The sequence below is a fragment of the Triturus cristatus genome, chromosome 6, assembly GCF_964204655.1.
Source record: "Triturus cristatus chromosome 6, aTriCri1.1, whole genome shotgun sequence".
NCBI lineage: Eukaryota > Metazoa > Chordata > Amphibia > Caudata > Salamandridae > Triturus > Triturus cristatus.
The window spans coordinates 449,382,348-449,408,235 of NC_140589.1; the positions used below are offsets into that span (position 1 = coordinate 449,382,348).

The 25,888-nt window shown below is 46.4% G+C and overlaps 1 long non-coding RNA gene across 1 annotated transcript; it reads left to right on the plus strand.

The window, feature by feature from the left end:
• The first annotated feature begins 14,703 nt into the window (after positions 1-14,703).
• On the plus strand, positions 14,704-25,137 carry LOC146817291 (uncharacterized). The gene is made up of 3 exons (XR_014962526.1): positions 14,704-14,808; positions 23,634-23,983; positions 24,758-25,137. It is a non-coding gene; the product is annotated as an uncharacterized LOC146817291 (long non-coding RNA).
• Positions 25,138-25,888: the final 751 nt, after the last annotated feature.

Below are 25,888 nucleotides of genomic sequence, written 5' to 3' on the forward strand. Positions count from 1 at the left end.
GCTTGTTATTGACGACCTACTCCTCCAGGGCTTGCCAAAGGGCCTGCCTGTCCACAGAGCCAAAGGCTGTTCTAAAATCGATAAATATTAAGAAAAGTGTTGATTGTTTCACAAAAGCGTACTTCAGGCAGGCGGTGTACATTCTGGCCGCTTGATTGATAGTGCCTTGCGTCGTAACGGAATACAGCTTGAAATGGAGGCAAAATCTTGAGGTCCTCGGCCTAAGCATCTAGCCGAATAGAGAGTAACTTGGCATAGATGTTTCCTGCTCTGTCCAGGAGAGAAATTGCGCCATAATTTTAATTTCCTTGAACATTCTTGGGACCTTTTTTGGGCAGAGGCACAATGACTGCTGCTCTCCAAGAAGCTGAAAGTTCCCCAAATATTTGATAGTATTGTACACCGCAGTAAAAATGTAAACCCTGATAGTTAGATTATTATGATAAGTGTCTGATGGGATACATTTCTAGCTCAGAATGGTCGCTCGGACTTCACTTTCCACAAATTCTGGATCTGAGACGCCAAATTTTACCAGTGGTGACATCACAGTGTTGTTCAATAATGATTCTTTAACAATGTTCATGGACAAGCCCTGATTCATTCGGGGTACTATGCCATTCTGGGGGGGAAATCAACAACAACATGCGATAAACATCGAAACGCGCGGACAGTGCGATTTTTCATATCGCCGGCTATCGCTGGATTGCATCGCCGAAATCCAGCGATAGCGGTGAAAACCCCCAACAGTGCTGCAAATCCAGCGATAATTTTGTGAGATAAAGCATAAACTCGCTAATACGGCCCTGTGACCTTAACCATGCAATCCGCCTCTCGTTAAACATATGGCTAAGTCAGAAAAATAGCAGACGTTAAATACCTGCGATAAAGGGTGCATAGCGCGATTCTTCTTGACGCTTCGCGGGTCTGCTGCAGGCTTGTTGCTATGGCAAAGCCGTGTTAGCGACTATTTCCATGTTGTTTTGCTCCGGAACGCCTACTTTGCATGTCATTAGCGATGGCATGCAGGGCGATAAAAAACCGGCAGCTAACTCGCAGAAATTAGCGCTAACACGGGTTAGTGCAATCTTGTTCATAAGTCGATGTAAAATGACCACGTTAGTGGCACGAAAGTGCCGCTAACCCGGCGATATTGGCCTTGTTGATATGCCCCCACATTATATACAGTCGTGAAATGATCTATCCACACCTGGACCGTGATGCTGGACTCACGATTTCTCGGGCGCCTTTGCAGCCCAACTGATCAAGTTCCAGAACAGCCTTGTGCTGTTTTCTTGAATTGGCCCCATAAGTGTTGACCAAGCTTCGACATGCAAGTTACGTTTTATAAAAATCCGATCAACTGCTTGTAATCTTTCCTTAGTGACAGGAAACATTGTTCACCCATTGCAGAATACTTTCTGGTGCATAAAGCCAGTGCCAGGGCAGTTTGTAATTTGAGGCATTCATCATCAAACCATGTGATGCTGGTACTGAATTTAGGGTCCAGCTGGTGAACCATGGTTGATCTACTAACTAGAGCTAACTTAGAGGCAGTTTCCATGAAACTTGTCAGCTTAGATGTGGCAACTGGCCCAATTTGGTCATGCAGTGATGAGAGGTCACCACGCTCTTGTTTCCAGCGATTGGTCGCAGCTTAATTTATTGTCTTGGTTAAGAAACAGTCAGCCTGTCACTCAATGTTTTTCCTGCTTGGCTTCATGATAAGTTTAGTTGAGCTGTAAATTTTGACCACTACTGGCCCGATCGCTCTTTCCAGATCCACGCCCCTCTGTACCAGTCTAGTACTTACCCCCTCAGCAGTGGTGTTCCCCAAGGCTCTGCCCTGAGCCCCACGCTGTTTAACATGTACGTCCGTCATCTAACCCTCTTTGCCAAAGCCCTGAAGATTAATATGATATCATACGCGGACGACACACAACTGCTATTTACTTTCTCCAATAATCCAGACCAAGACCAACTGAAATTCCGGGAGGATGTCTTGGCCATCTCAGATTGGATGGCGGAAAATTACCTCCAACTTAATTCCTCTAAAACTGAGGTGCTTTTGGTTGGCAGGGACCCCTATAAATGGGACTACCAGTGGTGGCCCGCCACACTGGGTTCTCCAACCCAGACGAAAAGCGCAGTAAAGAACCTATGGGTCCTCATGGATAACTCCCTCTCCTTCAAGCTTCACGCCAAAAAAGTGGCAGGTACATGCTTCAGCCACCTACGCTGGCTGAAACTCACCTCACAAGTGATCATTCAATTGGTGGTTCTGTCACGTCTTGATTACTGTAACGGACTTCTACTGGGCGCTAATAAAACAGTTACGAAGAGATTGCAAAGGGCACAGAATGCGGTTGCCTGCACTCTTTTGCCCTCCCTAAGCATTGTCATACTTCTCATTTCCTGTACCACCTACATTGGCTGCCGATTGAACAGAGAATTCACTTCAAAACTCTTTGCACCACCCACAGGATCCTACATGGTCAGGGACCCCAGATTCTGCAGGGGCTCTGCATGCTATATGTTCCAACGCGAGCACTGTGCTCCGCAGATCTGCATCTGGCCTGTACTCCTAGGGTGCGCAGGAGCAGAGCGGGGGGGCGCTCATTTAGGTTCCTGGCCCCAGCCCTATGGAACTCCATTCCAATCATGGCGCGCAGCACACAAGATCATTGGGCATTCAGAAAACAGATTAAAATCTGGCTGTTTTCTTCCATCTAGCTTGGGATGCGCCCGCACGCTGCACGCTGCTCTCCTGCTCGCCGGGCTTTTAGAAATAGGCATTTCTTGGTTGTCTTCTCATCTGGCTAGCTGTCGCCATCTAAGGATACCCGTCCGCAAGTGCTGGGACGCCCCGTTGCTGGGGCAGCCATGCGCTATATAAGCACTTCTAACATAACATAACATAACATGTTCCAACTGCAGGTATAAAGTTGCCACTAGAGGATTGTGGTCACCCTCTAACTGCCTGATAACCTTCACGTCAGAAAAAACATGTCAGGATTCCAGCTCTGAATGTAAATTGTCTGGGGCAGTCTGATGTGGTACGCCCATTCAGGGACCATAGTTCAATCCTATACAGAAAAGCACTTACTCTGCCATGCTTAGAAGATCTAGTTTTGAGGACATCCAGTTGGGGGACTCCTCATATCGACTCTTGCCTACACTTCACCACATCCACCATCATTCTGTCCGGGCCAGTAATGAAGTCTCCACAGACAACTATGGTGTGCGGTCTAACACTTTTCTTACTTGGAGACTTTGGGCCTGATTTAGATCTTGGGGTACGGATTACTCTGTCACAACGGTGACAAATATCCCATCTGCAGGAATATAAATCCTATAGGATGTAATGCGATTTATATTTGGGATATCCGTCACTGTTGTGATGGACTAACCCATTGCCCAAGATCTAAATAAGGCCGTTTGTCTCAGCAAAGTCATTCCTTATGTTGGTAATATACAGCTCCAGATCATTTCTTGTTGGCAAGATAATTCTTGGTATCTACAGGCGAATAATAGATGTTAATTATGTCGATTGTGTACATCTCACTGGTGATTCTTATGTGGAGGATGTTTGCATTAACTTCACATTTTTCTAATTTGTTTGCATGGATGTTTATTGAAACATAAGTTGTCAGACCACCCTTCAGCCTTCCTTTCCTTGTTTTTGTGACGTTTGTGCAGAAGGTTACATACCCGAGTGAGACTTAACTTCTATGCTCTCTCTGTGCCAGTGGCTCAGATTGGATATGCTGAATTGGAGTAACTTGGAATTTTGAATGGCTAGGTGCAGATGCAGTAGGCTCCATCTGGAGAGATCAAATAGAAATATTAGTTTGTGTCTGCTGCATCAAACAAACACAACACAAGTCGATCGACCACCTCAACAGCACGAACAGTTACTCTGCCACTTTCAGCAACTGCTTGAAGAAAGTGTCATACACATTTGTGGTCAGCCTAGAGGGGAATTCTTTTTCATCAAATTCTAACCATTTTATTGTTGCATTAGGTGCAGCTGTCTCTCACTGTCAGGCTTCCATTGTGGTGCATGTACTGTGAAGAGACTTTGCACTGCAATGAAAGTCTATTGTTATGCTTAAGGCAGAGCATATGAGCAGGGACACCCATGTGCAGAAAGGTCAGCCACTGCTCCCCTAAATGGACTCCTCCCCTTGGAGCCAGAAGGAGTCCTTGTCCACTCTTCTGGAACCAATCTTTAGGATGGGCAAACTGCAGCAAAATATCCTTCAGATTACTTTGAAACAAATGACCTGCATAGTATAGACAGAAATGACTCATATAATTCCTATGGTATAGAGAAGGTCGTGCTAGCCCTCCAGAAATGTTTTCTGTGAGCTACCTAGGAAGTGAAGGGCCTGGGGATTGGTGGTGTTTCAGGTGACATGAAACTAGATGTCTCTGCGTCTTGTTCTCCCGACCATGTGTATGTATGTACTCGTAAACATTCCCATGCTGATGTTCCTGGCATCCTTTCATTCGACATGAACATAGTGTCATTGGCTAATGTGAAAGGTTCAACATCATGTAGGACAACTTCAGGCTCCAGTTGCTGTGGTGAGATAGTTCCCACATATGAGGCATGTAGCCTGTCTGAAGCATGGACAGACCTGAGACAATAGTTTCATACTGTGGAAGCAAGGAAGGAGGGAGCATGGAACGTTAAAGTCATGAATTTCAATGTAAGATCACTTTAATGTGTTACTGCATATGCTAAATCAGTGGAATGGAACATAAACATATTATTTTGTGAAAAAGCAAATGTGTCTTTCGACGACAACGGTGAGACTCCCTTAGATTCATGTTACCATTCTCACATGGTCACCATGTTGAAACCATTCTAACACTGAGGGGGCATTCAAACCATAAACAGAAGCAATCATATATATTATAGGATATATTGTGGATTTACAGGGTCCAGACTTCCTCTGTCTCTTGTATTCAAGTCTAGGGAGGCTACTAATAGGATTAAAGTTTTAATACTGACCAGTCAAGTTTACATTAGTGGCCCTCGTCTGCAAGATTACCAGCAGTGTGAGTGCATCAGGCAGGGTCCCAGCAGTAATGTAAAACATGCTTTGTCAATGTGGAATTTTTCTACATGGGTAAAACATGACTGCCGTAACAGCAATGCCCCTGGAACCAAGTTACTATTAGTAATAAGTCTCTCCAAACATAGGTGCATTAGCGAAGAATAGGCACACGTTTAGTCTTGAATTCACACTTTTCAATTTTGGTACACATATATTAATTCAACCAAGAAAAAGCTTTTAATTTAGTAGGCTGAGATGCACACAGGAGAGCTACTTATGAGTAGCTGGAGAGCTACCAGTCGCTCACGAACTACTCGCTGGAGAGGCCTGTTCTTAATAATACATTCAGGCATGCAGACCGGCACGTTTGTTATCACATAGCATGTTTAGGACTCACCAGAGGGAACAGTGGAGTAAGCTGCAAGTTTGTCAGCACCCAACATGGTCCAGTAGAAGGACAAACTCAACAAAGTATCAGCTGTCTTGACGAAACTTTCACCCACGGTCAAGAATGCATAAATAAAGACAATATTCCTAGTGATACAATTATCACACCTGCTGTAATAGGAGTGGGTAACTATTATGTTACATTCTAATAAATATTCTATCATGCAGCACAGCTGGGTTAGAAGTAAGATAACAAGCATGATTTGTTTGTCTATAAAACGGAAATACTGTGAGTATACTGATATCAAAATGTTGATATTATTACTAGCTCTGTGTCTGCAGCCTTACATGGTAACACTGCTGCTATTTTGTTATTGACAATAAAATAACTAAATAACTTTAGTAAGAACGAATACACAAAAAGAGTCCAGCGAAAAAGGGATCATAACTGCGAGACATTTAAGGCTAGGGGGAATGTAATCTGGGTGTTGAGTCATGTTGGTGTCTCGGAAACAGATATAGCCTATGTACTGCCCTCTGAGGTGGTTAATGTCCATGTTGTTGGAAAAGGTAGGTGGTGCAATAGGGTTAATCCTCCTGAGTATGAGTATAATATGCAGATTACGAGTTAGCGCTTGTCTCTGATCACAGAGGTGCGACTCCCTCGTGCACTTGGAGAAGCTGTATACAAAATCAAATCCTCTCTCTTGGTTTGTTTGAAATAACTTTATTAAACTTCACATTCGTAATTGTATTTTATGTTTTTCAGTGTTTTTTCATCCGTTCATGACAATTGTTATTGCTTCATAACAATGTTTGTGAAGAACAAGAGTTTGTCTATGCCCAATGCATTTCGCCCAGGGCTACATGCTTTTTATTCACACCCCTATCCTGGCCTGGTGTACGCTGGGCCAGCCCACACCGCACACGCTTATGGGGGGGAAGTAACGGTTACATTTCTGCAAATTCCTCCACTGGCTGGTTGCGTCCACTGTCCCCCACACTTGCCATTGTATACTTTCCCATACATGGTTCTCTTGCCTCCTTCATACATGCCAGTTCTCTTCCGGAATGCCCTGCTCTGGTTTAATTTCAGGCTGGCACAAATAATTTATCGATGTTTGTCTTGTGATCATTGGTTTGTTGTATATATTTTTGTCACAAATAACGTTTGGCATTATGTATGTGTTGTATGTATTGTCTCACAAAAGAAATGGTTCTAAATCATGCATACAAATGTGTTGCAATTGTGTGATTTACTAATGTGGTGTTTCCTTTTAAAAGACATGTCCAATTGATTTATGAATGTCTTTTTGAATTATCAAAACTAAGCAGAATAAATGCTCAAAATTAGTGGTCTCCAGTTTATCGCGAATATTTAAAATAAACCTCCCTTGACACCTTTCTGTGATTTCAACGTCTCTGCCAGGGCGGCGCCTCTCACCCCGCCACTAGGTCGACGCCGCCATCGTGAGCTGAGTTTCCTGCGATTCTGTGCGCCTGCTGTACCCCGGGCCGCTGGGCCCCGAACCCGTCGGGCCCGCCCCTGCACAGCCAGGCCACACTGCCTACCTGCCGACACCGGCGTGTGTCAAAGAGGGCCCACCACGTGCCAGCGCAAGCTCCAAACCCGAGGCCAGCGACCCTGGCTGCCTCCTCAGACCATCACGGCCTCCGCGACACAGGCCCGCTTTACTCCTTTCTCGTTGACGCACTCTACTGCTGCCTCCGGCCTACACTATGGTCAAGTAGGTCACACATTTGGAACTGAGTCTTCATTATGAAATGGCCGAGTACACACGTCATGGCTGAGTCATATCTGTGTTCTCCCTTCTATGTTGGGCCACCAACTCTGTGCATAGCATTCAAACGACAGCTGTCTGTGGTCCCTTACTGAGTACTGCCTTCGGCCTACACTGAGTCTGAGTAGGTCACACACTTGGAACTGAGTTTTGATTCATGTATGCCAGAGTTCATATCATTGCACGCAGGGAGAGGTGTAAGAGGAAGACGTGGTTCAGTCCAGAGGAGAAAAGGAGCATCGTTACGGAGGTATATAACACTGCCGACAACTGCTCTGGTGTCACTGACTTTGTGCATCGCGTGTCAACGACACGTGGCTGTGTGCCGCTGCTGACCACTGCCTCGGGCCTACACTGTGGTGCAGTAAGTCACACATATGGAACTGTGTCTTGATTACATGATGTCCGAGGCCTTACATGCATGGCAGCCTTACTTCACTGTACACCCTTCGATCAGGTGGCAGCAACTCTGCATGTCATCCCAACAACACGTCACTGAGGGTCCATGCAGACCGCTGCCTCCGGCCTACACTGCGATCCAGCATGCCTCACTCCAATACAATCCAGTCCGTAGCAGGCAGGACACGGCATCGTCGTTGACTGAACACCCGCACAGCTATGGTGCCATTGAGTCTGTTCCACAACATCCATGGATACTTTCTGGGTGAACTGTGGTGGCGAATGGGTCTATGGCATTGGGATTGTCGTCATCATCATGGCTGTGATACTGACTTTGTGGCAAAAACGAGGCAGTAGCATTCCACTCCTCCATTTGCTGCTACCGGACAGCTTGTACCCTCTGCATCCTGCCCTGGAGGACACCTTCCACTGGCTCCCGCAACCCTACGCCTCGTTCACCTTGGACATCGATGAGGACCCGCTCAGCACTTTGCGTGACCCAATCTCAGTGCACCCGGGGCCATTAACTCTGTGCAGCTCAAGTCAGGGACCCTGTCTGCTGAGATATTGGATGGCCTCTGAGATGGTGGCCTTGGGTCCTCAAGGCCATGTGTCCGTGGCCCTGCGCTTTCCGCTGCCTCCGGCATCAGCAGCGGTCCACCAGGGCTCACACATCAATTCGAGTCCTGAACGGCCCGGACGTCCATCACCGCAGGAGGCACATGCCACCAATGCCAGGACCACCTCCAGACGACAACAGCCAGAGTTGTATGTGTCTTACTGTCAGACTGTCAGAGTTGGTCTGACCTGTCGTGGATGGCATCATCTGCCTGATGCCCTGGTCAGCACTCGAGGTGCCACTGACTCAGAGCACCACGACTCATGGACCATTTCTGATTGGGTCGTGTACAGTGGGCAGCTCACGCAGCAATGTCACCTCAGGCAGTGTGGGAGACCAGGGATGATGTTGAGGGAGATGATGCAGGAGTGACACACCCCACTGCAGCTGCATCAGGTTTTTTCCGAAGGGACAAAATCCTTGCCATTTTCTTCACATGAGCGAGCTCAGCTCTGATGCCCCAACATCGTTGCACTGCAACTCACAGACACATCTGTTTGCATGTTGTTTGATCTCTGTACTTGCTCCGGCTATCAACATGATGCTCTGCAGTAGTCTCTGTAATGCTGGTGTTTACTGTTTTCGTTTCCATGGTGTTCACTGTTCAAGTTGTCGCCAGCACCAGCAACTCCGTGCTTGCTGGCTTACATTCACCCCACACACATCCAGCACAGGCGTCACTGTACATGTGTCCCTGCCAATAAAGGAGCCGGGCGCTCGTGCCCGTGGCTAGTTTCACGAACTATCTCAGTGTGTCCGTGTGGTCATGATGTATGCATGAGGGTCCCTGGGCCTACAACATTACATTGAGCTGTGTACATCATGCGCAACCATGTTACCTTTGGCAGTGGGTAAGACATTGGACATGCAGCTTTGTCGTCACCTGCTCAATGTGTGGGAGGAGTGGACTGGGCCGTTGTATGGAGGTCCAGCGTGGTGGTGTGTATGATGGTTCCTGGGCTCTGGGTGTGGTTCTTTGCAGGAAGTATGCATGTGTCTCTGTCAAGGTGTGGGTCTCTTTTGTGGGGTGTGGGTGCTCCCTGGTGGGACTTGAACACCCACATGCTCTCATTCGGGTTCCATGTGCTCTGACCCCACCCGCACCTGTTCAGCCATCTCCTTTTGCCATTCTAACACCTGGCGTTGGAATGCGTTGTTTGCCGAGGTGGGGTGTTGGTAGACAGACGTGGAGGCGGGTGCTTCCTGCTATGTGGTCTGTGCAGGTGTTGGTGTATCTTCTATGTGGCTTGGCTGCACTGCTCCTGGGGGTGGGTCGCCTAAGATGTCCATGTTGTAGGGCATCGGTGTCGAAGGTGTGGTGGTCCTCTCCAGCATCACTGATGAGTAGTCTGGTCTGCTCTGCTGGAGGTGTTGTTTTCCCCTCTGCAATGCGAAGGGGAGATGCATGTTGGCATTGTGTTGACATGTGTTTTGGCGCATTGTTCTGGTTAACATGCAGATTGTATGACAATGTACATTGTGACTGCTTGAGAGGTGCTGTATATTTGATGTGGGACAGTGGACATTTGAAGTACATGACATAGGTGAGGATGTACATGTGCGTTTTCATCTCGCAGTTTCCTGCTGTGTTACATGCGATTGGCCTGTTCCTGCGCATTTGCGAACCCAGTTGTGTCCTCTGTTCTGCAGTGTCGCTGTTACACTTTGTACCACATTGTCGTGGGATGTGCTGTTGTTGCTATGAGTGTGTGCTGCAGTGTGCCACAGGGATCAGGGACATGTTCCAGGGTCATTGTGGTTGTGCAGTGTGCTGCACATTTGTGTGCATGTGTGCCATTGTGCCCATCTCCTCCCTTCCCCCCAGTCCCTCATCGTTGCTCACCCAGTGGATGTTGTGTCAGTTCCTATCGAGCTGTATCCGGACTCCCAACTCCTTGCGCCGTCTCCACCCTGATGACTGTGGCCTCCATTTCCTCCGGCTCCTCCTGTGGCGCAGGACTCCCACCTCCTGTCACCTTTGCTGCCTTCCTGTTGCCAGCGGGTTTGTACTTGGTTTGTCTTTTCACATCGTGCCAGCGCCTCTTGTCCTCCTCCATAGTTCTCCTCGACACTCCGACTGCATTCACATTTGTCATGTTGACGTTCAGTGGATGGTGGTGTTCTGTCACCTTCGTGACGGTGATCTTGTTTTCCTACGGACTGCACCCCGTCTTCCTCTTCTCCTTGCCCTTCCCCAACCCCGAGGTTCCTTGGTGGTGTTCTGTGGGGCTTGTGGGGTTCGCGTTGGCCTCTACACTCGGTCCGGGAGCATTCATGGTGCAATGCAGTTTCTATTTTTTATACTTTTTTTTAGTTGCTTTTATGGTGCATTTTCACGCATGACGCGTGGGTATTGCATGCCTGTCGCTGGTTAGCGCTGATTTCTGTATCGCGGTTGGCCTCATCGCTACTTTTTTTGCATTGGTGTTTCACATTTTTGCGGCGGGGCATTGACTTTATTGCGGACATTTGACACGTTGTCGTGGGACTATCGCATGGTGCCGCCGGCTTGTGACTACCACATTAACATGGCGTTGTTTTCCCACGATAGACTGCGATATGCAAAGTCGTGCTACGCTAAATTTGCGATGGTTATCACACGTTCTTGAGAATTTACCCCTGTGTGCCTTGCAGCCTGTCTCCAATACACATCTGAGATGGGTGGCAGCTACACTTTGTGCATTCCTATAAGCAGCCACAAACACAAGAAGGGTGGGTGTGACAGAGAGGTCATCTGCGTTCATCTACATTCTGATAGCTCTTCCTGGGCAGGAAGAGGGAGGGGAACTGGCATTTACACCTGAATAGAGAGTGTCCTGTGCTCCACACAAAGCACTGATTACCCCCCACAGATAACCTGGCATACAGGGCTTGGATAAAAGTGGACCTGTGCACTTCAAGGGCCTGCTTTGAAGTCACCGCCACTTCACAGTTTGATCTCTGCCCTGCCAAGGACCAGGACTGGAACCATCTCACTGAAATGCAGAGTTACTTCAAACTTTCTAGCTTGCCCCTTGGAGTCTCAGTGCCATTAAAGACTTCCTGTAACTTTGCAACAGCACCTGGACTCTGCCACCTGTGAGTCCTGCCCTGCCAAGTGGTGCCAATCTAGTCCTGGGTCCTTGATATGTGATTTCTGCTGTGCAGAACCATCAAAATCGATGCAGTGATTACTTTGAGCCAAACAGAACTGAAAGATTGCCCTTCAACTGTGACGCAGGAGCCAATCAATGGAATGCATGTCTCAATGACGATGGACAGCGTAGCTCAACAGCAACACAGTCCCTGCATGACACCGAAGCCTTCATCGACTGCGTGGATCCGCATCAATGCTTCGCCTCTATCTATAGAATCGACAATGATGCATCAACTCCTCACATCGAGTTTTCGACGTCAACGCTTGCTCCATCCAAGGTACTTTGTCAGCGGGAACTGCCTGAGTCCTATAGCTAGCCTGCCATGCAGCACGGTTGGCCTGAACTTTGGATTCACCACGGTCTAGCACGACCTCAAGTAAGCTATTAGCACTATTGACTTCTAAGCACTATTTTTTATTTATTCTTTAAAAATTCATAACTCTAGTTCTACTTATTGGATTTTTGTCATTTTGGTCTTGATGTTCTCATACATATTCTCTATTGTTCTAAATCTGTGTGGAGTATTTTTGTGGTGTTTTGATTATGTTACTGTGTGTGTGTGTTGCACAAATACTTTACACATTGCCTCTTTAGATAAGCCTGACTGCTCCGTGCCAAACTACCAGAGAGTGAGCGCAGGTTATCTTTTAGTGTGTATCCAGCTTACCCTGACTAGGATTGTAGTCCCTGTGTGGACAGGGTGTATACCTATGCCAACTAGAGACCCAATTTCTTTTACTGGGTTCGACATATAACATTTGGGGAGTACTTGAACAGAAGGGAACAGGATGCCTAGACAATTTTTGTGTATTCACTGTATGGTTGCTGAATTTTAGTGTTAATTGTAGTACACTACTAGTGGCAGCCAATATAATTTAAAAGTGCAAGGTGGGCTGAGGAGGTCCGAGGGGATGCGGGGAGTGTGGGGGAGCTTGGGTAGCACGCATGGGATTCATACATAAAAACAAAAAACTAAAAACTTACCTCATGATGACGGCCACCTCGCCTCTCACTGCTTCTCTGCTCTACTCCTCCCAGCAGTCCCTGGGTCAGCATCATGGACTCCCCATCCTATCCCATGCTGCACTCAAGCATGAGAGGAGCATGGGGATTGGCCTGAGGGGGCTGAAAAGACGCTCGCTCAGGCACAGGTAGTCTGTGCTGTTTCTCCAACCTGGTAGTACAATACAGCCGGGTTGGAGAAAGCATAGTGTGCATGCTTACAAGTGCACATACCATTCCTCCTCCCCCTCCAATGGCCCATGACAGCCACTCCCTGCACAGGCTAGCTTCTGAGCCAGCAGCTAAAAAGTAAAACTATAGTAAGATATTGTTTTATTTTTCTGCTGCTGGCTATGAACCAGTGGGACGATGCTCCAGCGTTGCGGAGGAGCCATCACTGGACACTAGTATTTTGCACACTTCTCACATACACCCTCAGCCCTTAACGCCCATGTTTAGTGTAATAGACTTTTGACATCTGGAAATGCCCAAAGTAGGTATGAATGACACTAGGAAATTTCATCCCATTGGCTAGGGCATACCCAGGAGTCATCGCACCCATCAGCTAGTGACAGGTATACACGTGGTTCCTCTAGGCATCAACTTCAGAACACGGCTGAACCTCAGGGAGTACAAAACAAGACTGGATCTGTTGTCTGTGACCTTAGTGGAGCCTTGAAGGACTGGGTCTGCTCCCTCCTGTACCTAGGACAAAGAAGTGGACTACAGGAGCCTTAAGGTTGAGCTCCTGTTTAAGATACAGGGATGCTGCCAGAGACCTTTCCTGCAATTGCCCAGCTGACCAGCGACAACTGGACCAGGACTGGTTTCTGCTGTTGGTCTCTGCCTGACACCCTGAGTTTCTAAATTCGCCCTAAGGTCCTTTTACTCTATTTTTATAATTTGTGTGGGATTTTTACTGTTTTGCATTTTGACTTTATTTCTGTTTTGGTACTGCACAAATACTTTACACTTTGCTCCACATTAAGCTGTCTGGTCTAGGCCAAAACTACCAGGGGGCTGGACTCAGGTTAGTTTAGTGACTTTAAGGCAGTGCTTGACCTGAAGGTTGCAGGTGGGGTTTACTGACATTCAATTATAGAGGTTCAGCACTTACTTTTCCTCAACAGACTTCGATCCTGAGCAAGACAGAGAAAAACAGAAAAAGGAGAAAGAAGGAGGAAGACAGTGACAGGAATGCAGTGACTAAGGGTGAAAGAAGGGATGAAATAAACCTCTAAGAGTGAGATAAGGTGAAGGGAGTGTCTGGTGGAGGGTTAAAGAGGAATGTGGTGGAATCAAGACTACATAGCCTTCGTATTCGGCACTCTGATATTTGATAGTGCAGACCCACGCTTCTGAGCAAAAGTTTGGGCCCTGGTACACTTATTTCTTTTGTTTTTTACAAATTAAGCACTGCTTTAAGGGATTATCCTGACAAGAGTTGTGATTGTTACTTGAGATGGGTAGTCACCCACCCCCATTAATAGTCCAATTTATTACACCATTGTTTTGAAATCTTGCTGACGCAAGCATGCCTCTGTTAAGTTACTCAGTTTGATACACTCAGTGGAGGCTGTCTGGGGATATGTTCTGAATATAGAAATAAATAGTATTTGTGTGTGTTATATCTTGCCCTGTGCTGCAACACTAAAGTAAAATAAAACATTGTGCACCTGTAAAGGCTGTCATTGTGTGGAAAGCATTAATTCTTTAAAATGGCAGTTAAATCTTGGTGTTCTCTCGATAAGCAGTCTGTAATGTTATCCTCTATATCGCAAGGTGGTTAAAGTTCAGCTGCCCGAAGAATATTGTTCACAATCTACAAATGTTGCACGTTTCTGAAATGCCTGACCAGAGGTGAATTGTATAGAGTAATTTCTAAAATAATACTTCCTCAAATGGTCAAACAAACATCTAATTCAATACATCAGCTCATTTACAGCTGATGTGGCAAAACACAACGAGCCAGATTTGCTCACATGTGGTGCACCACAGAGTGCTTAATTTGTGCAGGGGCTTAACGGTGCTTAGCACCGGCACTTAATTATTTCTATGGCAAAGAAAATATAATTACCTCACTCAGTGAAGATAGTGCTGTTTGCTTCCTCAGTCCCCAGTAAACAGTGTTGCTGTGCTGTGAGAGACGATACAAATCCAAACCATCTCCATGTGAAGTTGCCTTAGGCCCTTTGTTCAGTGTTGCCGGTGGGCAGGACACTGATTGGGCCATATTTGGTTCTGCGTGGGTAGGGGCCGCCGCAGTGTGCGTGGATTTTTTCCAAATGCCACGCCCAGCCCCGGCACACACACCACACGAGTCACCAGCAGTTCAACACAAGGTGCAACGTGGGAGCAGCAGGCCAATTAATAAACGCAGTGCCCCCACAAGTAACCAAGTAAGTAGTCAAACTAATGCTGTTTCTTCTTTGAACCCAGTGACGGTCACCATGGTGGTTGACTTGTAACTTGCTAATGAATAGACTTGGTATGAAGTGAATCGCAGCCTGGGCAATCATGCCTCCAGTGCAGCTAAAAAACTTCCTGTGAGAGAACAGGCCCCTGTGAATGGCAGACAATTGTTCAGAATGCATGTCGTTAATTATGAGCTGCCGCCGCCGGTCCAGGACTTGGCTGGCCGTAATGACTCCTTCTCCCCCAACCTGCCGTGCTTCTCAAGTGATTCTCGGGTCATGGAGGTGTGCACCTGGATGATTGGCCGTCTGTTGCTCGAAGGAAGGAAGAGCCCTGGCCTTGTAGGTTTGGCTTTAATATCAAGTAAGCAGCGTTTATGCAAAAGCTACTGTCAGTGCAAAAAGTAAGACTAGCTGTCGGGAAAGGGTATGGAAAACAGGTGCAGGTTTGTTTGGATTTTAATTGTTTCATTGCTTCGTTAATTTCTGCTCGGTGGGATTCAATGCTACGCCGTGTGGGTAACAAGTTACAAATATAACTCCATGTCCTGTATGTATCCTACATAAGAACATCGACTGTAATGTTTTGGTTTTTGCCTTAACTTTGTGCAATCCTACCCGGTTCTTGCAATGTTAATTTTTAACAAAGAGTTCAGTCCTCCTGTTAGTCAAGGCATTATTTATTTTAAAGTCTTTTTTAGGACTCTTAATAGGATTACTGTTAATCAACCATTGGCAAAGCTGCTGTTTTTTATTTATTTTTTAAAATGTGGTGTCGTACAATGATCCACATCTTAACAGGCACCATCTAGTGCTTAATAAGAGTCAGTGGTTTCCGGTTCTAGACACTTAATCAACACCAGCGCTTTTCAGAAGCACCAGTTAATGACACATTCATTTACACACAGGGAGAAGATTAAGTGGTTTGTCCAGAATCACAGGATTCTGTTTTAGGGGGCGCCAGCAGGAGAAATGGGCTGGTGCAAGTTGCCTCCTAATTTGTTCTACAAATTAACCACTGAGCAGCACGCAAAGTTAGTGTGCTGAAGAGAGCATGACTGCATCATACCTTCAAAGAAATGGAGCAGCTGTGCTCTCTACAAGTGCTGGCACGCTTTGTGCTGTCTAGCGCAGACACCCTTGCGTCATAATGCAGGGGTGTCCGCATTGTGATCAGGAAAATTTTTGTACAGGAAGAGGTACCTGCCTGCAAAAAAAACATTCCTTTGAGTCTATTTCCTCTTTTTATGTGTACAGCAAAATGCAGCACACATGCAAAGAGGAAGTAGCAAAGAGAAAAAAAGATATGTCTCCTCATAATAAGCATGCACTAATTCCATAGCATCCTTTTTTCTTTTTTCTATTATTTTTATTGGATTTTTTAATTTGAAAAAAAACTAAAGATGACAGATTGATACGTCATGACATTTTCTAGATACATAATAAATAACACATCAAATACATGGAGAGAAAAGAGATAAAAAACAGAGTTCATTCACAGATATACAAGAAATATCAGAAAATTGCGGCTCAGTTATGTTTTGTTATGTTATGTTAATTGTTTTCTAAAGCGCTCAACTCACCCTGGGGCATCTCGGCGCTGCCTAGAAAATAGTAGTTGGAGGATTAAAAACAAGAATGAAACAGGGAAGTCTATTAAAACAAAAAGGCTTTCAACTGGTTCCTAAAAATACAGTAGCTAGAGATTTTACGCAGTTCACCTTTTAGGTTACATTTGATAGTATAGGAAGAGTGCCTGTGCAATAAAGTTTTGCCCAAACTGCCTTTTCTGTCGACCCCTTAGCTTGTACACTGAAGATTCCATATTATAAATAGCTAGTATTCTAGACCGCCAGTTGGAGAAAGTAGGAGAGTCAGTGCTTATCCATTGAGAAGTAACACATGAGCGAGCCATAGCCATTGCAATAAACAGAAAACCTATCTATTTCAGGCCTAGTTCTTTTGTTTAACTCTGTGCTATCTGATAGCCCCAGAATAAGTAGAGTTGGGTGATTGGTACAGGAAACTCTAAGACCTTAGTTCGGAAGGCCTCTAGGTCCTGCTCGAATATGTCAATTTTTGGGCAAGATTAAAGCATGTGCAAAGCATCAGCAGCAACTAGGCCGCATCTATTGCACTTCCCTCCTCTCCCTCCTCTCCCTTCAGCACTTTTAGCAACTTTTGCTGGCGTGTAATACAGATCAAAAACAGACATAAAATGTTGACTTCTAAGACTCCCAGTTAAGAGCACCTGGTTTGCCAACTCCAGTGAGTCCTCAATATAAAGTGCCTCCCTTCCAAGCCTATTTTATCATTTCACAATCTGGGCTTCCATGACATACGGGGAAGTATGAATTAGCATTTGATCAATCTTCCCAATCCTGGACTTACTCCTCACTAACTCCATCCAGGCAATCCTTCCTGATATCACATTTATCCTATTCTCACTACGACCAAAAAAGATCTGTGTCTGCAGATACTTAAAAAAGTCCCTTTTATCCACCCCAAACTTTTCCTGCAGATTCATAAATGACAAGAGCTGACCTTCCCTATACAGATCACACAGGGTCCTAAGTCCTTATCTCCCCCATCTAAAAGTAACTTGGTCCTGAAAGATTGGTGGAAGTAAACCTGGAGCGAAAAGTGGAGTATATGCATTCAGAATTGAAATCTTCAATTTACGCCATACATGTCTCCAAACCCTGTAAGCTGCTTTCAATATTTTACATTTAGTTTTTTTATAATAACTGGGTTCAAGCATCCTAACCAGACAGCCCTTAGCTCCAGTCCCCAACCCTATTTCATATATTGTTTGTCTGGCTTCCTCTGGAATTTTGGTCTTATACCGACTAATAGGAAACCCACATGTTGTGGAATGGATGCCCAATAATAGAGAAAAAAACTAGGGATTGCCCAGCCCCCCGTTGTTTTGGAAGGGTCATCTATTTGGCCGCCCTTCTTAGTTTACAGCACCCCAATAAGAATCCCTGACAGATCCTATCAATCCTTGCTAAGAAGGACGAGGAGAATTCTAGACGAACCGTCCTAAACATGTATAAAAACTTTGGGAGAACAGACATTTTGTAAACATTACTTTGACCACATAAAGAGAGATGCAGATGATCTAGCCTTTCCAATTTCTGGCTCACATTATCCATTATTGGGATAATATTCATATGAGGTATCTTGTCTATAGCAGCTGTGATCCTAACCCCCAGGAATATTGCCTCTTGGACGATCGATCGGGAGATCTGTAGTTTGAAATGTTCCAGAGCAGAGAATTTGTGTTTTCTCAATATTCAACTTATGGCCTGACAGGGTTCCAAACTGTTCAGCTAAAAGCTTTAACTCTGGGATTGCTAAAACAACATCTGTAGTTGACACTGCGATGTCGTCTGCATACACCAATGCTCTATAGTCAATATCATTGACCCTCACCGCCTTGATGTTAATGTCCAGCTCCAGTTTTCTTAAAAGAGGGTCAATATAGAGGGCGAAGAGCAGAGGAGAGCACGGGCAGCCCTGCCTCGTGCCTCTACTAATGTTAAGCTCCTTTGAGTCCTGCTCTGAAATGCGAAATACTGCTTTTGGCGAGAAATATAATGCCCTGATCGACTGAATAAATTCCCCACAGAATTCCTTCCACTGCAGGACAGACCACAGATACTGCCAGGAGACCCTGTCAAATGCTTTCTCGGCGTCCAACAGGACTACCCCCAGCAGTGATTCCATGGCCTGAGCCCAATCAATGAGGGCAATAACCCGATGGATGTGATCTGTCGTGTGGCTGCCGGGGAGGAAGCCATGCTGACAGAGTGATACCAGAGGGGTGATGACCTTGCCTAGTCTAGTTGCGAGTATTTTAGAATAGATTTTACTATCACAGTTTATAAGTGATATGGGTCGAAGCGATGCTGGTATCAAATCAGGTTTCCTATTTTTTTTAAACACAACTATAGCTGTCTTCTGCCATAATCTGGGGGTGTATCCACTTAGGGCCAGTTGGAAAATTTGCAGCATCTCATGCTGGATTGATTTTGAAAATACCCTATAAAACTCCAGGGTAATACCATCGGGGCCAGTATCCTTACCAAAGGCTAAAGAGGTTAGAGCTGTTTCTATTCTTCCCCAGTAATTGGGGAAGCGAGGATTTCATTTTGTGCATATGAGACCTCCATCGTTTCTAGATCGTTCAAAAAGTCTGTTAATGATCCCCTATCTGGTGAGGTCCCTCCCTCAGTATACAATTGCTCATAATATTTTTTAACCTCTTGAGTGCCCATGACGAGATGGTCTCGTCATGGGCCGCGGTTGCGCTGTGCCCATGACGAGACTATCTCGTCATGAACCCCGCCCGCTAATGAAAGGGCCGGCACAGGGCGGGGAAAGGACGGGGCACTCAAGGGGTTAAAGACATTCAATTCTTCTATTGGGGACTCCTGAATTTGGTCTAAATGGCTCAATGAGCTTGCTCCTCTGAGACCCCCCCGCAAACCCGGAAAAGGTGCTTCTGCCCCTTGGTTCACGGAAGCATTGGCGGCCTCGCGTCGGCAATGCAAGGTTGCGGAAAGAGCCTGGCGCGTGAAATACGACGCGACGGCGAAACTCACTTACAGGTCTCTGGCGAGAGCGTACCATCGGAACATCCTCGCGGAGAAGAAGGCTTACTTTGCTAGAAGAATTGAAGCCGCTTCCAACTCCTGTAAGGAGCTTTTCGCCATTGTGCGAGAGTTTACAGCCTCTCGCACAGCGCCTGCCCAGACCCCCCCTCCTGCGCCTTGGGTCAGGGCGATTGCGGACTTTTTCACCTCTAAGATCCAGCGGATTCAGGATTCCTTTAGTGTACTGGATCCTGAGGTACCAGGTTGGGTGGAGAACGCCGCTGCTACCCGACTGAGTGCCGGTGTGGCTTTGGCGGCTTTCCCCCCTCTTTCGCTGTCAGCTTCTCTTGACCTGATGGGAGGACTAAAGTCAGGTTCCCCTCGGGATGCCTGCCCCGCAAAATTTCTGGCTAAAATGGCAGCTGTCATTAATCCTCTTGTGAACCCCCTGTTGAACTGTTCTCTTGCACAGGGTGTGGTTCCCCAGTCCTGGAAGCAGGCTATGATTATTCCCCTGCTTAAAAAGCCTGGTCTGGATGGAGAGGTTTTAGCGAATTATAGACCTATTTCGCTCCTGCCGGCTCTGGCGAAGGTCATTGAAAAGCACGTGCATAGGGCGGTTGCCGATTACCTGGAGGCCCACGATCTATTGCACCCTACCCAGTCGGGTTTTCGCACCAATCTTAGCACCGAAACAGCCCTCTTGGAAGTCTCGGAGGCGGTAAAGGAGGTGTTGGATTCGGGTGGGAGAGCGATGCTGGTGTTGTTAGACTTGTCGGCGGCCTTTGACACCGTCCCCCACGAGGGTCTGCTTGCTAGACTCTCTGAGATTGGTCTTTGTGGGACGGTGCTCCAGTGGTTTCGATCTTTTCTGGCAGGTCGTCGACAATCGGTCTGGGCTTCTGATTGCGCCGCCGATATGTCGCCATGGGGTGTCGGAGTTCCTCAGGGCTCTGTCCTGAGCCCGACTCTTTTTAATATCTTTATGACCCCTCTGGCGGCCCTGGCGGAGTCTTTCGGGGCCCAGATCGTCTCTTATGCTGATGACACCCAGCTCCTCTTCACCTGTGAGAGGGGTGCGGACTTCGATGGAGGCAGGATCCAGGGTTGCCTTGAGGCTGTGTTTCAGTGGTTCCATCAAAACAGCCTCAAGTGCAACTCGGATAAATCTGAGGTCCTTTTCTTTGGGTGCAGCTCGGACCCGGACTGGAAAGTGTGGTGGCCTGAGAACATGTTTCCACCAGCTAGTTCCTCCCTGGTAGCAAAAAACCTTGGGATTAAGATCGACAATGGCCTCACACTACGTTCGCAGGTAATCGGCCTCACAGGGACCTGCTTTGGCGTACTCCGGATGCTTCGCAAGTTCCTCCCTCTGCTATCGGAGGAACATAGGAAGATCACGGTGCAGGCGATGATAGGCTCGAGAATAGATTATGCCAACGTTCTCTATCTCGGCCTGCCTGAATACCTGCTTCAACGACTACAGGTCGTTCAGAATTCAGCAGCACGTGCTATTTTTGGACTACCTCGTTGTGCCAGAGCTTCGGGCCTTTTGGAATCTCTCCATTGGCTTCCTGTCCGGAAGCGGATAGTTTTTAAATCTCTCACCCTGGCACACAAAGCCTTGTACAGATCTGGAGCAAAATATCTCCAGGACAGGTTGTCTTTTTACCGTCCGGCCAGATCGTTAAGGTCAGAAGCCTTGTTTTTTGCTGTAGTGCCCCGCGCGAAGAGAGCTCGCATTGGCGGCCGCTCCTTCAAATGTTTAGCGCCTCAGCTGTGGAACAAATTGCCTGTGGCCCTGCGTAGCACTCCAAACTTGCTGGCTTTCAGGAAGGGGCTTAAAACCTGGCTCTTTACTTCTTAGTTTCAGGTTCTACTAGGTTTCTTCTTCTTTATTTTCTTTCTGTTTATTTCCGTCGTTGTGTTCCAAGATGAGTGTGCTTTCTAAAGCGTCGGGACACTCTTTGGAGTAGCTGTACGCTATACAAAAAACCTGCATAACATAACATAACATAAATGATCTTTAATTTTATCAATTCTGTTCGACACCTCTCGTTGTCAAAGGCGTTTTACCAGGACCCGCCGAGTATTTTCCCCCAACTCATATAATTCAGGCCTATGCTGTACATGTTTAGCTGCCATCTCTGAGCCAAAATGTTGATGTGTTTTAGATTTAATAATTGAAATTCCCTGTTGAGACTCCTCAATATTAAGCCCCTTACTTACTTTCCCCATAAGCTCAAGCTCCGCCATTTATAACTGCTTGAACCATTTCCCAATTTCCTTCTGCAGAGCTTTCTGTCAGGAGATGGAGAAGCTCAAGGTCTGTCCTCGAATCTTCGTCTTAGAAGTATCCCAAACCATAGTATCAGAGAATAAACCTCTGTTAATATCAAGGAATTTGGCAGTCCAATTAGTCATATGATCCCGATATAATTGATCACCCAAGAGATTTCTTTCCAAGGTCCAGGACCGCTACGTCCTAGTAGCACCGGACAATAAGACTTCGATTACTTAAGGATTATGATCCGAGATAACCCTTGGATAGCTCTCCAGTTTAGCTATTTTGACTAGTTGGTAAGAGATAAAAAAAATAATCCAACTGGACTAATTTATTATGAGGGGCCGAATAATAGGTAAATCCTGGATCCGCTGATCTACACTTGTACCAGCTATCGATCAAACCCTGTTCTCTCACCCAACCCTGCAGGGCTTTAAAGACTCTTACTTTCCGACCCTGATATGGTAAATCAGCATTAATATTATAATTGCTATCTAAGTGAAAATTAAAATCTCGACAAAGGATCAAGGGCCACGCCCATAGGGCAAGTTCAGTACTTAGATAGTTCAATACATCAGGATCATCTAAATTAGACCCATAAATAGACCAGATTGTAATAGAGTCTTTATTACCTGGAAATTTGTATTCCACTATGGCCCATCGCCTCAGTTTATCTTCCTTAACTCTTTTGCACAGTCCCAAACCATATGTGACCACCCTTGTGGTAGTCCCCTGCCAAGTGCATGCCAATAAATTAAAACCTAAGGGCCATATGTATCCAGCAATTTTGAGGTCAAAAACGCTGCGAATCGCAAAAAAACTGTGTTTGCGATCGCAAAATTGCCTTCTCCAATGTATGTCAGTGATTCGCATAGCAAAATAGAGATTCGCAAAAATAGCGAATATCAATTTTGCGAGGCCACCGTTTTGCATAAAGTAAATTGCGAATTATCAATTACCTTGCCGCAGTCTGCAAATTCGCTAAATATAATGTCGCAAATTGCGAGTTCGCTAACCAATGTATCAAGAAAATCGCTAATTGCGAATAGGTAGAATTCGAAATTTTGCACCTGGAAGTTACCACCAACTCAAGCCAGGTGGTAACCAGGTGCAACCTATTTAAACAGGCCCAGAATGCCCCAGGGACTTCCACAATGGTAGTGCTGTATGTCATAGCCTGGAGGATGCGGATTTAAGTAGCAGCACAGAGAAGGAGGAGACAGGAACAAGTCTTCAGAGTGCGCATCACACTGTTCCAGCAGACAGAGGAAGAGATACATGAGAAGTATAGGCTGGACTCAGCTACCATACTAGACTTGATTGCTGAGCTAAAACCTATGCTTGAACACCCAACCCGCAGGACCCAAACAATTTCACCATATGTGCTGGTCTTCTGTCCACTGCACTTACTGGCATCAGAGAGCTTCCAGGGGGTGATAGCTACAGCAGGAGGGGTGTTTCAGAGTTGCCTGTCATGCTTCTTCCATGCATTCTTGGATGCAATGGTCCAGAGGATACAACATCACATCATATTCCCCAACAGACAACAGGCATTGCAGCAGACAAAACTGGACTTCTACCAGATTGCCCAGTTTCCCTATGTCATTGGTTGCATAGATGGGACACATTTAGCCCTCTCACCCCCCTCAGACAATGAGTACATATTCAGGAACCCAAATCATTTCAGTCACTAAACATACAGGTCATTTGCAACGCTAAACACATCATAACTGATATAGTTACAAAATATCCTGGCAGTACACCTGATTCCTTCATTTTTAGACACAGTGGAATATACACACGTCTCACTGGGGGCGAATTTGGCGAGGGATACCTGCTAGGTAAATGTATGTCAACCACACTGATATATACTTTAGAGCTGCAGTGATAGGACAGTCATTAACCATATGTCTTTCAACCTGTAGGTGACAGTGCATATGCTGTGTGTGCATTCATCCTTACACCGTACCTCAATCCGGCTAGTCCAAGTGAGCGAAGATACAATCGCGCACACAAGTCAACGTGCTGTGCAATCGAGTGGACATTTGGTGTATTGAAGAGCAGGTTCCGCTGCCTGCACATGAGCGGAGGAGCACTACCATATGGGCAAGAGACCTGCTGCAATATTGTGGCTACTTGTACCATGCTGCACAACATTGCGACAAGAAAAGGCATACCAGTAGAACTCACAGATGCAGAATCAGATGAGGATGAGGTACCATGGGCAGCTGATGGCTGACACAGACGTGCAGAAATAACACACAACTATTTCTAGGTGAGTAATGATGAACATAGCCAATAATGATTTGAGATTGACTGTGTTTTAATGAACCTTAGCGTCAGATAAATTGCATTCACACAGCCTACAAACACATGTTATGTGTGGCCCTTGCTGTTGCACATGTCGTGTACACAAGACATGAGTAATGGAATGACAAATGTACATATGCCATGGGTTACTTCACCCATTAGCATCCATCTTCTGTCCATGTCCTGCAGTTGCACGCTCAGTGTGCTGACTTACCTCCCTTGATGAGGCATCTGATGGAGTTCCCTGCCTCACACTATGCCGTCTGGGTTCTGCCATTGGTGGGGTGATGCTGCTGCAACTGGAGACCTACTCACTGTCCCCTGCCCCCAGGAGACCTGTGCCACCTATATTTGCTGTCTGCAGCTGGTCCACTGCATTTGTGACCCGCACCAAACCTTTTACAACGTCCTGGCTGCATTGTGCCACTTCTATCTGCATCGCCACTGTGCGTCTTGACAGTACTGATGTGGCATTGCACAAACGGTTGATCGCCTTACTGTATACATTCAGATGGGTGTACGGACGTTGTTTTTCCCTGCGTCTGGATGCACGGTCCCTTTGCATTGTAGAACAGGGCTCTTTGAATGCTCCAGTCAGTTCAATAATGCTGTCTGCACAGGCCTTATTGCCTTCCGCAACGGTGTGATTGAGCTCTCTGATGAACTCCTTCATGTCTGTGAGATTATGGTTGACAGAGACCAGCTGTCTGTTTATTTAACGCATGCTTTTCGCTTGCAGATGCTGGACCTTCACCATTATGCCTTCCAGGCCTGAGAATACGGAAGGATCATCTCCTACCACTGTGCTGGTTTGTGCCCTGGGCCTGCGTCTCCTGCAACTGTCGTCCCTATGGTGCATAGGGGGCTGTTCATGTTCCTGTCGTGCCTGCTCTTCTTGCTCTGGATGTGCCTCATCCTGTATGCCTTTGAGTTCTCCCTCCAACTCCGGGAGTGGAGGCACAGTGTGACAGCGTTTGTTTGGTACAGGTGTTGGCTGTGTTGTCTGATCTGTGTCCTCTCCCCCTGCCTGGTCCTGTGGCTGTTGTGCCTCCTCAGGTTCTGTGTTGTCACCCTGTGTTGCAGGTTCACCTGTAAATACAAAAGCACTACTTATTGTGTGTCCTGCTTTTCATTGTTCACTGAATAAACTTGGTTGCATTTTGGGTACCTACGTGCTGTGTTACATTTTTTGTTTTACTATTTTATGTCAACTGCAGAATCATTGCTGTGTGTCATTGCTCAACTGTGTTGTGTGTGATTACTTCTCCCATGATGCATTGTTGGGTGAGCAGGAAAATGTGGAATGAAGTTGCATCCTAACTTTGAAATTGGGGCTTTCTTGAGTGTGTTCTTAAGTGGGTAATGTGTCAGCTAATTTAGCAAGTATTTGACCTTGTCTGGTTTTGTGCGTGGCGTAGCTGTCGATATCTGTGACCCCGCTGATGCTTTTAGGCTGTAGGGTGGATTCCACCAATTCCTCAAGGGCTGTGGATGCGGGTTCTGTAGATAGATCCCCACCAGTTTTCTTTGCCTCCCCAAGCCTGGTGGCAACCTTGTCCTTAGACCTTAAGCGCATGTCATACCCGCGCTTGCATAGGTCACCAATGGAGCGCTGTGCCACACCTATGGCTTTCACCTTAGCCTGTATGTCCAGCCAGACTTTGCACTTGTCAGACTCTAGAATGTGCAGGGACTTATTGCCAAAAAGCACGTCATGGCTCTTAGCCATCTCCTCAATGAGGATCTCCTGTTCCTTCTCACTAAATTTCTGTTTTCACTTCCTTCCAGCTGCCTCCTTTTCCTTCTCCTGTGTGTCCATTGTGTTTTGGATGGTGTTGCAGTTCAGAGTGGTGTGCTTCTGCTCCCAGCC